Here is a 15,212-nt window from a genome sequence, read left to right on the forward strand (position 1 = left end):
CTTCCTCAGACACAGGACAATCTTGTTTGCTAAGTTTCACATATGGTGGCAATGGAACACTCAGTGCCTTTCCCTTCTCCATATTGAAACGTCACAAAACCTTGTCAATATACTCTGTTTGAGATAACCAAATCAACTTCTTTGATCTGTCTCTCTCAATGCACATACCAAGTATATGACTTGCCTCACCCATGTCTTTCATGTCAAACGATTTTGCCATCTTTGACTTCAAAGCTGAAATTTCTTCCAAGTGCTTCCCAGCAATCAACATGTCATCCACATACAAAATAAGGATCAGCCAACTACCATCCTTAGCTTTCTTTGTATATAGACAGTGATCGAACTCACTACGTTTGTAGCCTTGAGAAAGCATAAACTTGTGGAATTTATGGTACCATGCCCTCGGTGATTGTTTTAAGCCATAAAGACTCTTTAACAACTGGCATACCAATCTTCCTTGCCTTTCTCAACAAACCCTTCTGGCTGCTGCATGTAAATTTCCACATCTAAATCACCATGCAAGAATGCTGTCTTGACATCCATTTGGTGCAACACCAAATCTAATATGGCAACCAATGCAAGAAAGCATCTCAATGTAGTCATCTTGACCACCGGAGAGAAGACTTCATCAAAGTCAATGCCTTGTTCTTGCTTAAAGCCGAGTGGTGATCTTATACCTGTAAACCCATTTACAAGGTAGAGCCTTTTTGCCCTATGGTAATTTAACTAGCTTCCATGTATTTTTTTTATGCAGAGCTGTCATCTCTGACCGCATGGCCAATTGCCAATTCCCGGAGTCCTTCATTTGCACCGCTTCCTTGTAACATGAAGGCTCATTGCAATCAGTCAACATGACATAGTTCATAGATGGAACAAACCTATCAGGAGGTCGCGTGACACGTCCATATCTACGAACAATAGGTGGCTCAGGCTCAGCCACAACCTGTGGTTCCACTCTATCCTGCCCTTGCTCCTCTTGAGCCCTGACATTTTGTCTTGCACGTGCAGGTCCATCTTATTGGAAGACAACTCTTCTAATCTCCTCAACCCTCTCTGGTTTAGAATGATATTTGGATTCATTAAAGTGAACATCATTGCTGCGGACAACCTTTCTGGATTCGGGATCCCAAAGTCTGTACCCCATCTCACCAGAATTACCATAGCCTAGAAAGATGCACTTTCTACTCTTTGGCTCAAGTTTGTTCCTAAATTCTTTTGGAACGTGAGTATATGCCTCACAACCAAAGACTCTGAGATGCTTTTATGAGGGCATTTTGCTTGACCATACCATCTCTGGCACTGAATCCTTCTGCAAAACCTTGCTACGAGATCTATTTACAAGATGAACAGCTGTTGATACAGCTTCAGCCCAAAACCCATTAGGCAGTTGTGCATTAGACAACATACTTCTGACCTTCTCTTGTATGGTCCTATTCATCCTCTCAGCAACACCATTTTGAGGAGGATTGTAAGGAGCAGTAAGTTCACGTTTTATACCTTTTGACTCACAAAAGTCCTGAAAGGCCTTTGAAACATACTCTCCACCATTGTCAGTGCGTAAGCATTTAAGCTTCTTGCCACTCTGATTCTCCACAAGTGTCACAAACGTTTTGAAAGCACTAAACGCTTCATCCTTGTGCTTGAGAAAGTAAACCCTTACTTTCCTCGAGTAATCATCTATAAATGTCATAAAGTAAGAAGCTCCCCCTAGAGATAGGTTAGGCATAGGTCCACACAAATCACTATGAACAAGTGCCAACTGTGTATCTCTTCTACTGCTTCTATGCTTATGTGGCTGCTGTGTTTGCTTACCATACAGACAATGTTCACAGAATTCAAAATCATTAAATGAAAAGCCAGGCAAATAACCAGAACAAGACAAGATTTCCATTCCCTTCTTGGACATATGTCCTAACCGGCTATGCCACAAAGAAACGTTCGGCTGCTCGGTTACATTGATTACATTTTTAGAGACATTTGATACATAAATCATGTAAAGTGCTCCAGACTTTACTCCATGTGATACTGTCATAGAACCCTTGGATATCTTCCACATGTTATGTCCAAAAGTGGTGACGTAGCCAGCATCATCAAGTAAACCTGTGCTGATCAAGCTCTTTGTAATTGCGGGAACATGTCTCACATTCTTCAGCGTGAAAGAAGAGCCATTCTGAAACTTCAATTGAACATCTCCAACACCTAAGATCTCACATGTCTGCCCATTGCCTAGCCGAACATGATCTTTAGTGGTCACATAAGAGGTAAACCACTCCTTGTTTATAGACACATGAGGTGATGCCCCTGAGTCTATAATCCAGTCACTCAGTGCATTTCCATCATATGCTGTAAGAAGAGCTGAGTCCATTGTATTCTTCAAGAAGTATATATCTCCTGACACTAGACTGTCATCCTCTGCAACAGTGTTTGTCACATTTATTTCTTGAATCTTCACTGAGGACTTGTTCTTCTCACCATGGTCTTCAGCTTTCTCTTTGCCTTTTTTTGCTTTTCATTCTCTGCAGTCTCTTTTCATGTGACCCTTCTTGCCACAATGGTAGCATTCTATGTCACTCTTGCCTTTAGCACTGCGGGACTTGCTACGAGACTGATTCCTGTTTCCACCTTAGTACTTTTCTTTGGTCCTTCCCCTGACAACTAAGGTTGTTCCTTTGCCTTTTTCCATTGTCTTTCTATTGGTTTCTTCAGTAAGCAGACTTCCTTCTACACCTGCTATGTTCAAACCATCTGGAGGTGCAGAATTACTCTAAGCTGTGCGAAAAGTGTCCCAACTTTCCAGCAATGTGATCAACAGAAACATAGCTCTAACAAGTTCATCAAACTTGACACCTTGAGTTGACAACTGACTATAGATTGTGTTGAATTCATTCAGATGATTGGACATAGGTGTCCCTTCTTTCATCTTCAAGTCAACAAGCTTCTTAAGCCAGTATACCTGTGAAGCTGCACTCTGCTTCTCATAAAGATCACTCAGCTTTAGCCATGCTTGATAAGCCGACATCTCGTCTGCTACATTGAAGTAAACGCTTTCTGCCAAAGTCAGCATAATGGTAGAAAGTGCTAATTCATCCATTTTGCTCCATTCATCTTCGTCCATATCTTATGGTTTTATCCCCCTGAGCTTTATAGGTTTTATCTGCTTCTTTTGTACCAACACGTGCCAAATCTGCTTCTTCCACAATGGAAAATTGGTTCCATCTAGCTTCTTGATATTGTAAAGAGCAGTGTCCTGTGTTCCAGCCACAGCTACGCTTCACAGTGGTTTACTTTCCTGGGAAAAATTCGGCAGAGTTTCCCTTGTAAACTGACCTCTGAACCAATATCAACCTCTCAAATGAACCAAGAATAGCCCAAAAATAGCCCAAAAAAACACTGTCTCTCTGACACTGTAAGCTGCGGGTAAACCTGTCCTGCACCTGTACTGTCTCTCACTGTCCTGTAAGCATAGACTGTGACAATGCCTCAACGGCAGTAAAGCAAAGATGCAATCCCAACTGTCTAACTCACAGTCAATACATCCTAGCTGCCTATCTAAGGGTGATCGAGGGTGTTGGGGTATAAAGCCCAATGTGGTCGCCCAGGTAAGTGGGCCGACCAGGTATGTACACATATTCTTTTGTAAAACCCTAATAAGAACTCACTATGCTCTACACATTACAGTAGAGCGAGTTCACCATATCGCCGTGCTCTTCTTCTCACACTCTCTCTCGCATCGCACTTCCGCTCGTACTCCTTCAACTGGTATCAGAGCTCAGATCGAGGCTCGGGGCAGCACTGCAGGAGGCTAAAGTCACCAGCTCAAATTGGAGTGAAATTTGACAGGCGAAGACACGGGCCCAAATCCTGTGGGAAAGCCCGAAGGGCTTGGTGTTCTCAAAATTTCATTATGAGGTCATCTCGGCCACCGTTCGGCTTAGACAAAGGTCTGCGCAGGCCATTTTCGACTACGTGGTCTTGGCAGGTGCAGATCCGACTCTACAAATTTGGGGTTTTCAGCCTACGACTGCAGGTGCTGAGGATATTGACACTCCCAAAGTGTTGATTTGTGGCTGTCTACACATCAAAGGACGGCTCACAGTTCTTGGAGGCGTGTCACATACGACACGGGCGTATCTACACACAGACTGTAGGCGACATCCACTAGTTCATCAGGTAGCTTGTGTTTGCTGCTTGATATTCCAGATTTCATCCTGACATTGCAGGTACTTCCACATGGGATGCATTGTCAGAGATGATGTATGTTTGTTGAGGGTTTGCTGGCTGTGAGTCACGCAACAAACAACCGCCGTAGCGGTTACAGCATACAGTGGGAAATTTGTGGATGTATGACTTTGTGGGAAGTCTATGTACTGTCAGATTTACTGCAGCCTTTGTTGAGGGTCGAGTGAGGTTTTATTGAGCTGGGGGATTCTCGAATGTTGAGATCCTTTTGGTGATACAGGTCTTGGAGCGATCCCTCGAGCACCCTTAGATAGGCAGCTAGGATGTATTGACTGCGAGTTAGACAGTTGGGATTGCATCTTTGCTTTACTGCCGTTGAGGCATTGTCGCAGTCTATGCTTACAAGACAGTGACAGGACAGTCAGAGACAATACAGGTGCAGGACAGGTTTACCCACAGCTTACAGTGTTAGAGAGACAGTGGTTTTTTGAGCTATTTTTTGCTCTATTTTTAGTACACCAGAGCCATTTTACAAAGGAGACTCTGCCAAAATTTCTGCAGAATTTGAAGCTTTCTTGGTTCATTTGACATGTTGATATTGGTTTAGAGGTCAGTTTACAAGGGAAACTCTGCCGAATTTTTCCGAGGAAAGTAAACTACTGTGAAGCGTAGCTATGGCTGGATCACAGGACACTGCTCTTTACAATATCAAGAAGCTAGATGGAACCAATTTCCCATTGTGGAAGAAGCAGATTTGGCACGTGTTGGTACAAAAGAAGCAGATAAAACCTATAAAGCTCAAGGGGATAAAACCATAAGATATGGACGAAGATGAATGGAGCGAAATGGATGAATTGGCACTTTCTACCATTATGCTGACTTTGGCAGAAAGCGTTTACTTCAATGTAGCAGACGAGATGTCGGCTTATCAAGCATGGCTAAAGCTGAGTGATCTTTATGAGAAGCAGAGTGCAGCTTCACAGGTATACTGGCTTAAGAAGCTTGTTGACTTGAAGATGAAAGAAGGGACACCTATGTCCAATCATCTGAATGAATTCAACACAATCTATAATCAGTTGTCAACTCAAGGTGTCAAGTTTGATGAACTTGTTAGAGCTATGTTCCTGTTGATCACATTGCTGGAAAGTTGGGACACTTTTCGCACAGCTTAGAGTAATTCTGCACCTCCAGATGGTTTGAACATAGCAGGTGTAGAAGGAAGTCTGCTTACTGAAGAAACCAATAGAAAGACAATGGAAAAAGGCAAAGGAACAACCTTAGTTGTCAGGGGAAGGACCAAAGAAAAGTACTAAGGTGGAAACAGGAATCAGTCTCGTAGCAAGTCCCCAGTGCTAAAGGCAAGAGTGACATAGAATGCTACCATTGTGGCAAGAAGGGTCACATGAAAAGAGACTGCAGAGAATGAAAAGCAAAAAAAGGCAAAGAGAAAGCTGAAGACCATGGTGAGAAGAACAAGTCCTCAGTGAAGATTCAAGAAATAAATGTGACAAACACTGTTGCAGAGGATGACAGTCTAGTGTCAGGAGACATATACTTCTTGAAGAATACAATGGACTCAGCTCTTCTTACAGCATATGATGGAAATGCACTGAGTGACTGGATTATAGACTCAGGGGCATCACCTCATGTGTCTATAAACAAGGAGTGGTTTACCTCTTATGTGACCACTAAAGATCATGTTCGGCTAGGCAATGGGCAGACATGTGAGATCTTAGGTGTTGGAGATGTTCAATTGAAGTTTCAGAATGGCTCTTCTTTCACGCTGAAGAATGTGAGACATGTTCCCGCAATTACAAAAAGCTTGATCAGCACAGGTTTACTTGATGATGCTGGCTACGTCACCACTTTTGGACATAACATGTGGAAGATATTCAAGGGTTCTATGACAGTATCACATGGAGTAAAGTCTGGAGCACTTTACATGATTTATGTATCAAATGTCTCTAAAAATGTAATCAATGTAACCGAGCAGCCGAACGTTTCTTTGTGGCATAGCCGATTAGGACATATGTCCAAGAAGGGAATGGAAATCTTGTCTCGTTCTGGTTATTTGCCTGGCTTTTCATTTAATGATTTTGAATTCTGTGAACATTGTCTGTATGGTAAGCAAACACAGCAGCCACATAAGCATAGAAGCAGTAGAAGAGATACACAATTGGCACTTGTTCATAGTGATTTGTGTGGACCTATGCCTAACCTATCTCTAGGGGGAGCTTCTTACTTTATGACATTTATAGATGATTACTCGAGGAAAGTATGGGTTTACTTTCCCAAGCACAAGGATGAAGCGTTTAGTGTTTTCAAAACGTTTGTGACACTTGTGGAGAATCAGAGTGGCAAGAAGCTTAAATGGTTACGCACTGACAATGGTGGAGAGTATGTTTCAAAGGCTTTTCAGGACTTTTGTGAGTCAAAAGGTATAAAACGTGAACTTACTGCTCCTTACAATCCTCCTCAAAATGGTGTTGCTGAGAGGATGAATAGGACCATACAAGAGAAGGTCAGAAGTATGTTGTCTAATGCACATCTGCCAAATGGGTTTTGGGCTGAAGCTGTATCAACAGCTGTTCATCTTGTAAATAGATCTCCTAGTAAGGTTTTTCAGAAGGATTCAGTGCCAGAGATGGTATGGTCAGGCAAAATGCCCTCATACAAGCATCTCAGAGTCTTTGGCTGTGAGGCATATACTCACGTTCCAAAGGAATTTAGGAACAAACTTGAGCCAAAGAGTAGAAAGTGCATCTTTCTAGGCTATGGTAATTCTGGTGAGATGGGGTACAGACTTTGGGATCCCGAATCCAGAAAGGTTGTCCGCAGCAATGATGTTCACTTTAATGAATCCAAATATCATTCTAAACCAGAGAGGGTTGAGGAGATTAGAAGAGTTGTCTTCCAATAAGATGGACCTGCACGTGCAAGACAAAATGTCAGGGCTCAAGAGGAGCAAGGGCAGGATAGAGTGGAACCACAGGTTGTGGCTGAGCCTGAGCCACCTATTGTGCGTAGATCTGGACGTGTCACGCGACCTCCTGATAGGTTTGTTCCATCTATGAACTATGTCATGTTGACTGATTGCAATGAGCCTTCATGTTACAAGGAAGCGGTGCAAATGAAGGACTCCGGTTTGTTGAGAAAGGCAAGGAAGATTGGGTATGCCAGTTGTTAAAGAGTCTTTATGGCTTAAAACAATCACCGAGGGCATGGTACCATAGATTCCACAAGTTTATGCTTTCTCAAGGCTACAAACGTAGTGAGTTCGATCACCGTCTATATACAAAGAAGGCTAAGGATGGTAGTTGGCTGATCCTTATTTTGTATGTGGATGACATGTTGATTGCTGGCAAGCACTTGGAAGAAATTTTAGCTTTGAAGTCAAAGATGGCAAAATCGTTTGACAAGAAAGACATGGGTGAGGCAAGTCATATACTTGGTATGCGCATTGAGAGAGACAGAAGTTGATTTGGTTATCTCAAACAGAGTATATTGACAAGGTTTTGCAACGTTTCAATATGGAGAAGGGAAAGGCAATGAGTGTTCCATTGCCACCATATGTGAAACTTAGCAAACAAGATTGTCGTGTGTCTGAGGAAGAACAGGCTGAAATGGATAAGATTCCATATGCGTCTGCAGTGAGTAGTTTGATGTATGCAATGATTGCTACTCACCCAGACATTGCATTTGCAGTGGGAGTAGTAAGTCGATACATGTCAAACCCAGGCAAGAAACATTGGGAGGCAGTGAAAGGAATATTGAGATACCTGAAAGCTACAAAGAGTATGCGTATATGCTATGGGAGTCAGGAGCTAAGTGTAAAGGGTTTTACAGACTCAGATTATGCAGGTGACTTAGACAACCGAAGGTCTACGTCAGGGTATGTCTTTACATTGGCTGGTGGAGCAGTATCGTGGCGTTCTAGATTACAAGATTGTGTTACTCAGTCTACTACAGAGGCTGATATGTTGCAGCATCAGAGGCATGCAAAGAATCAATTTGGCTTAATCGACTAGTAACAGATTTGGGAATCAAAGAAGAGATGCATGTGTTATATTGTGATAGTCAAAGTGCTATACAATTGGCTCACAATCCAGTTTATCACTCAAAGGCAAAGCATGTGGATGTGAAGTATCATTTCATCAGGGAAATGCTCGAGGATAAGCAACTTCAGCTTGTCAAAGTTCACACCACAGAAAATCCTGCTGATCTACTTACAAAAGGACTTCCCTCAGAGAGCTTTGCGCATTTTCGCAAGCAGTTAGGTGTAGGGTAGTACATCACTTCTCTACATCTCTTGTATATTAGCTTTTCTCACACTTAAAGTACCACATTGGACTTTAAGTGGGAGGTTGTTGGGGTATAAAGCGCAATGTGGTCGCCCGGGTAAGTGGGCGGGCCGCCAGGTATGTACACATATTCTTTTGTAAAAACCTAATAAGAACTCACTATGCTCTACACATTACAGTAGAGCGAGTTCACCATATCGTCGTGCTCTTCTTCTCGCACTCTCTCTCGCGTCGCACTTTCGCTCGTACTCCTTCAGAGGGATCACTCCAAGACCTGTATCACCGAAAGGATCTCAACATTCGAGAATCCCCCAGCTCAATAAAACCTCACTCGACCCTCAACAAAGGCTGCAGTAAATCTGACAGTACATAGACTTCCCACAAAGTCATACATCCACAAATTTCCCGCTGTATGCTGTAACCGCTGCGGCGGTTGTTTGCTGCGTGACTCACAGCCAGCAAACCCTCAACAGACATACATCATCTCTGACAATACATCCCATGTGGAAGTACCTGCAATGTCAGGATGAAATCTGGAATATCAAGCAGCAAACACAAGCTACCTGATGAACTAGTGGATGTCGCCTACAATCTGTGTGTAGATGCGCCCGTGTCGTATGTGACACGCCTCCAAGAACTGTGAGCCGTCCTTCGATGTGTAGACAGCCACAAATCAACACTTTGGGAGTGTCGATATCCTCAGCACCTGCAGTCGTAGGCTGAAAACCCCAAATTTGCAGAGTCGGATCTGCACCTGCCAAGACCACGTAGTCGAAAATGGCCTGCGCAGACCTTTGTCTAAGCCGAACGGTGGCCGAGATGACCTCATAATGAAATTCTGAGAACACCAAGCCCTTCGGGCTTTCCCACAGGATTTGGGGCCGTGTCTTCGCCTGTCGAATTTCACTCCAATTTGAGCTGGTGACTCTAGCCTCCTGCAGTGCTGCCCCGAGCCTCGATCTGAGCTCTGATACCAGTTGAAGGTGTACGAGCGGAAGTGCGACGCGAGAGAGAGTGTGAGAAGAAGAGCACGACGATATGGTGAACTCGCTCTACTGTAATGTGTAGAGCATAGTGAGTTCTTATTAGGGTTTTACAAAAGAATATGTGTACATACCTGGCCGGCCCACTTACCTGGGCGACCACATTGGGCTTTATACCCCAACACGGTTAACTAGGTTGCTTACTGTTACCTGCTAGTTGTGCAGTCCTACTAAGGGTCTTACCAAGGCGTTTGACTACGTAGCTTCCACCCAAAGGGTTTGGATTGCGAAGGCAACACCCAGGGTTTCTAGTGCAATGTTGCTTGTTTTTTCACACGTGGACGACGTGTTCCTCTGTATTTGAATACCGGTAAGTGAACATTGAGTTCAATCTCTAGGTACGCATCTCTTGATTTGGTGTTATTCCAGTTTTTAGTATGCATTGCTTGGTTTTTTCAAGTCGTTTAAATACACTTGAATATTTCAGAGCCATGCCAAGGGCATGTCAAAACAAGTATTTTGGGCCGTAGTGTCCAATGTACATTATGCTGGTACGAATCCACTTGTAGGATTCGATTTGGCACATGTTGTCACATGGGATACAACATGGTCTAGGGACTCAAGGAGTTCGGTTTAGCTAGTGTAGAGCAATGAATGAGGGTCCCTCTCACTTTTGTAGAAGAGTGTTTAGAGCTACCTCCACACACAAGTACATCCTGTACTTGAAGGATGTTCTTTCTTTGTAGACATCCTTAGTTGAGACATATTCCACATGTGGCAAATATGAGTCTCTGGGACTGACACTGGTCCCCCCTATTTCAAATATGTGTCACGACAAAGTCCCTAGGTGCTGGTCAAATCTGTTTTCTAGACCATTTTTAGCACGACGTATCAGGAGCAATTTCAGTGGCCAGAAATTGTCGGGTACTTAGAATGACTTGTTCAGCTACAAGTATTGCTAAACAACATTACAGATGGTTGTTTATACATATAGCAAGGCTATAAACTGTTAATGAAAAAGTTTCATTGGCTGTACCTGAAAGTGATCAATGTTTCACCTTCTATTGTGATTCAGACGTTTCAGCAAGGTTTGCAAAAGATTGCAACTGAAAGTATTTAGTTTTTTTTTTCAAAACTATTTACATTCCTTTTGAATGTGTGCTAGGCGCATCACATTTGCCATAAGTATTGGCAAGGATCGCCATGGATATACAGGCTCGGATCTGTTTTTTGCTAAATGCATGCACACTAGGTGTTATGGGCCCTAGTGTTTAGCAAAGGCTGATTTGGAACGACATGCATATTCCTCAAGCTGTTGCTTATGAAGCATTTTGCACTCGAAGTGAAGTATCTCTATGAGATTATTTTTTAGGTCTACCAATCACAAATAGAGGTCATGGCTCGGTTTGGATGCTTGTAGATTTTTCACGTTAACCACAAGGGTTATTCATTCCATTTTTGATTCTTCAGCAATGTGGTACGATGTTGTTATCCCGTTTACCAGCCATCTGGAAAGTCTGGTTGTAAAACGTGGGGAAAACATACCTCAGTATTGTCACTTATCCATGGGGATATGCAGATTACAAAGTGTAATCTTGTGCTAAGGGATATGCAAGTGCGTACGTTAGCACCACGGATCCAATTAGTAAGCATTTATTGCTCTTCTTGGAGTTTACTTACTATCAGTTAATGCATGTTGCGACTCGGTAGTCTCTTCATGTATAAGTCAGGTTCTCAACTTGACACTCGTTAGGGTGGGGCTGTTTATTGATGCAATTTGAGAACAAGTCAAGGACTTACACTTGGCTAATGATTTAGGTCAGCAAGTTACTTCACAAAAAGTGAAAAGCGGTACTCTTTCAGGTATATCTTTGTCGTGATAACTCGTTTAGTATGCTCATGTGCATTCTAAATGGAGTCTACACACTAGATGGTTACAAATGGACAACAATGTGGAAATCAAGATGTTACTCTTGGTTTCATTGAACCTCCTGCGGAACCGTGTTTTGGACAACCAAACAGCTGGATCCATGAAGGATGCCACTTGAGAAAACATTAGTGTTCTTAAGAAGAACCTTCCCACTTTTGTTTTCGAGGACGAAAACTCTTCTTAAGGGTGGAGTAATGTCAGGACACCGGCAAGGCCGGACAAGACAAGGGTAGGGCCGGGCTAGGCGGTGTGGAACGGGGAGTCCAACTAGGGCAAAGGGCCAGGGGCTTGCCTATATAAAGGGTGGTTGGGTGGTGGACTCTCATACCCTAGTTTCCCTTGTCTTACAGCAACACATTTGGCATGCATATCGGCCAAGCAATGCTAAGCTTCTCCATGGTGCGGCCACGGCCGTCACAAGGGATGACATGCCTGCCAAAGCAAAGCTGCTCATTTGCAACTAGCAATATTCCTTTGTTGCCCGTTCTGGTGCTTTCAATGGCATCATAGCTTCCAAGATGCAAGTATTAGTGTCTGTCAAGTCTAGGCATATTATTAAAAATACTTCCGCATTGGCCCACATTTGGCATACACATCGGCACCGCACTGCATTAAGCCAGATGAATTTGATTGATCAAGGCGACCAGGGCGGTTCGGAACCGGCCCCTGATGATACTTAAACTGGCCATATCTTGCCAACCGAAACCCCGATTGACGAACTGGAAAGACCGACATGCTCCTGGAAGTGAGCACCTGGGACCCATGCATTCCTTTCATCTTTGACCTTTTATCAGTAAGTGCTCAATACGGTACGGATCCGCTACCGACTCAACTTAAAACTATCATAACTTCTTATCCATATCTCCGATTGACGAGCCGTAAAGAAAGGCACGTAGAGCCCTTCAGGTACTTCAACTTTGATTAATAAAAACCCAGCTATGACCACTTCAAGCATACTCACTGTTTAGCATTACCAAGATGTTTGTTGGCCCTTATAGCCTCATCAGGTACACTTTTAGCTTAAAAACTGGCTTGTTAGCAAGCCCTTATAACTGCTGAACAATCAAGCAGGATTCAAATACACCTGATTGGCATTCCTTTGCTCATTTTCTTGTCATGGGAGCGGAGCGGCACAACAGCGTTTCATACAACGTCTGGTCTTTATGAATATTTAATCATGCCTTTTGGCTTGACTAATGCACCAACCACGTTCAATTGTTTAATAGAGAAAATCTTTAGACCCTACCTCAAATTCACTGGAGTATTCTTTGATGATATCATCATCAAAGAACACTCCAAGCAACATCTCCAGGTGATTTTTCAAGCATTGAGGGAGACAAGCTTTTTATCAATCAAAAGAAAAACAATTTTTTCTTTCAAGAGATTCAATACTTAGGTCATATTATCGCTCAAGATGGTATCCGTATGGATCCATCAAAGTTGGAGGTAATAAAAGCATGACCTAACCCAAGGAATCTATATGAGCTAAGAAGATTTATTGGTATGTGTGCATACTATAGACGCTTCATAGCAAAATTCTCTCATATAGCAGGACCATTATATGACTCAACAAAGAAGAACGTTAAGTACTCATGGACTGCTAAGGAGAAAAATTCTTTTGACAAGCTCAAAGAGAAGCTTACCTCCCAACCAGCCCTTATGCTTTCAGATCTCTCAAAGCCATTTGAGGTCCAATGTGATGCTTGTGGTGATTGCCTTGTAGCAGCCTTGCTTCAAGAAGGGCATGCCATAGCATATGCGAGTCGAAGGCTCAATACGAATGAACGAATCTTGGGCATTTATGAGAAAGAGCTTTTAAATATTCTACATGCCCTAGACACATGGAAGCACTATCTATTGGGGACTTCATTTATTTTACAAACAGACCACCAAAGTCTCAAGTACTTCATGACACAAATCAAGCTTTCCGACAAACAAATGACGTGGGAAAATTTTCTTTCGCAATTTTATTTTCATATTGCTCACATTGCTGGTAAGCACAATCAAGTGGCCGATGCACTTTCACGACAACCAAAAGTTAATGCGGTGTCTATCGCTACTCACAATGATCTATCTTCTAGGATAGATGAGTATGCTATTGACCATGACTTTAAAGACATAATGTCAGCCCTTGATTTGGAGAAGAAAGAGGAACCATTCACCATGTAGGATGGTTATCTTCTCCATGGCAATAGGCTATGTGTTACCCACTCCCTTCGTGAGAAAGTTATTTATGAATCTCATGCTCCTCCCTATGCGGGGCATAGAGGCATTCAATCTACTCTGCGAGGAGTAGAGACATACTTCTATTGGCCTACCATGAAAGTGGACATACAAGAGTATGTTTCAATATGTGTGGTATTCCAAAAGACTAAGTATGATAGAGGGAAGCAACCTAGATTACTCCAGCCATTGCCAATCCCTAATTCACCATGAGAGAGTATATCCATGGAGTTTATCTTTGGATTACCCAAGTCTATCAATGGAATACGGGAATATGGACAATAGTCGACAGGTTTAGCAAGCAAGCACACTTTATTCCTGTCAAAAATACTATTAAGATACACCAAATGGCAACTCTCATCATATCTCAGATTTTCAAACATCATGGATTACCAACATCCATCGTGTCAGATAGAGATCCTAGAATGACCAGTAATTTTTGGAAAAGGTCTCTTTGAAAATCTAGATACAAGATTGAATTTCTCTTCGACATATCACCCACAAATGGATGTCCAAAGTGAGATAGCCAATCTTATGATACTCAATCTACTAAAGATTTATGTTACAGAAGTAGATCAACGCTCACAATGGGAAAAGTACTTACCCTTTGTAGAGTATGCGTACAATAATATTGTCCATCCTTCTATGGGAAAATCACCTTTTGAAATCATTGAGGGAAGACCTACAAGTCCCTTGATACTTAGAGTACACGGGAAGATCTTCGTTGCCGATGAGTATAGCCATGACCTACAAGAATCTTTTCAAAAGATTAAGGAGGCTATATCCATCTCTCAACAAAGGAAAAAAACTGATGTTGAAAAGCATAGAAGGGCCTTAGCATGTAAAGAAAATGATTTGGTCTTACTTAAGTTTCCCAAGGCCCGATTGAGGCAAACGACGGGCAAAAATCCTACGGGCCATCAAAACTATTATGCTAAACTAGAAAAAAGATACTATGGTCCTTTTCAAATCTTGAAGCCAATCAATGAGATGGCTTATCAACTTAAGTTGCCCAACCATTGGCTCATACAAAGATTCTTTTCATATGAGCCTACTTAAGCCCTACAAAGGAGAGCCACCAAGTGAACCAATTATTGAAGACCCTCTCAAAATCAAAGACCAAGAAGAGGTGCTACAACTTGAAGCTATCCTCTTTGGCAGCATGAAGACAAGGTTTTATGACATGGTAAGATTATCCGATGGTATCTTATAAAGTTCAAAAATTCTCTTTTATTGCCATAAGAGAATTGCAATCTTCTTGGAGTGATTATAGAGACTAGAGCCCATCCCCCTCGGTTGTGCATGCACATACATACCTATAGATATGTTTATGTGTGTGACCCAATGGTCATACTTTTCTTGGTCGCAGCAATGTGCAGGTCACGCACCAGTATATCTTGATGCACGATACTGACAGTGGACGGATGCTTAAAAAAAGGCTTGCTCTCCTTCTCCGCCTCTTGCTTTGCCCCCCCCCCCCCCCCCCCAAACAAAAAAAACAAAAACCATTTTTTTCCCTTGCAGTGTTGACGCATGCAGCATCGTTGTTGATTCTCCTCTTTACTTCGTTAGCGAAGTGTCAATGTTCCGCTCCTT

This window comes from Adiantum capillus-veneris, chromosome 2 (genome assembly GCF_014529385.1).
Source record: "Adiantum capillus-veneris isolate H3 chromosome 2, ASM1452938v2, whole genome shotgun sequence".
Classification (NCBI taxonomy): domain Eukaryota; kingdom Viridiplantae; phylum Streptophyta; class Polypodiopsida; order Polypodiales; family Pteridaceae; genus Adiantum; species Adiantum capillus-veneris.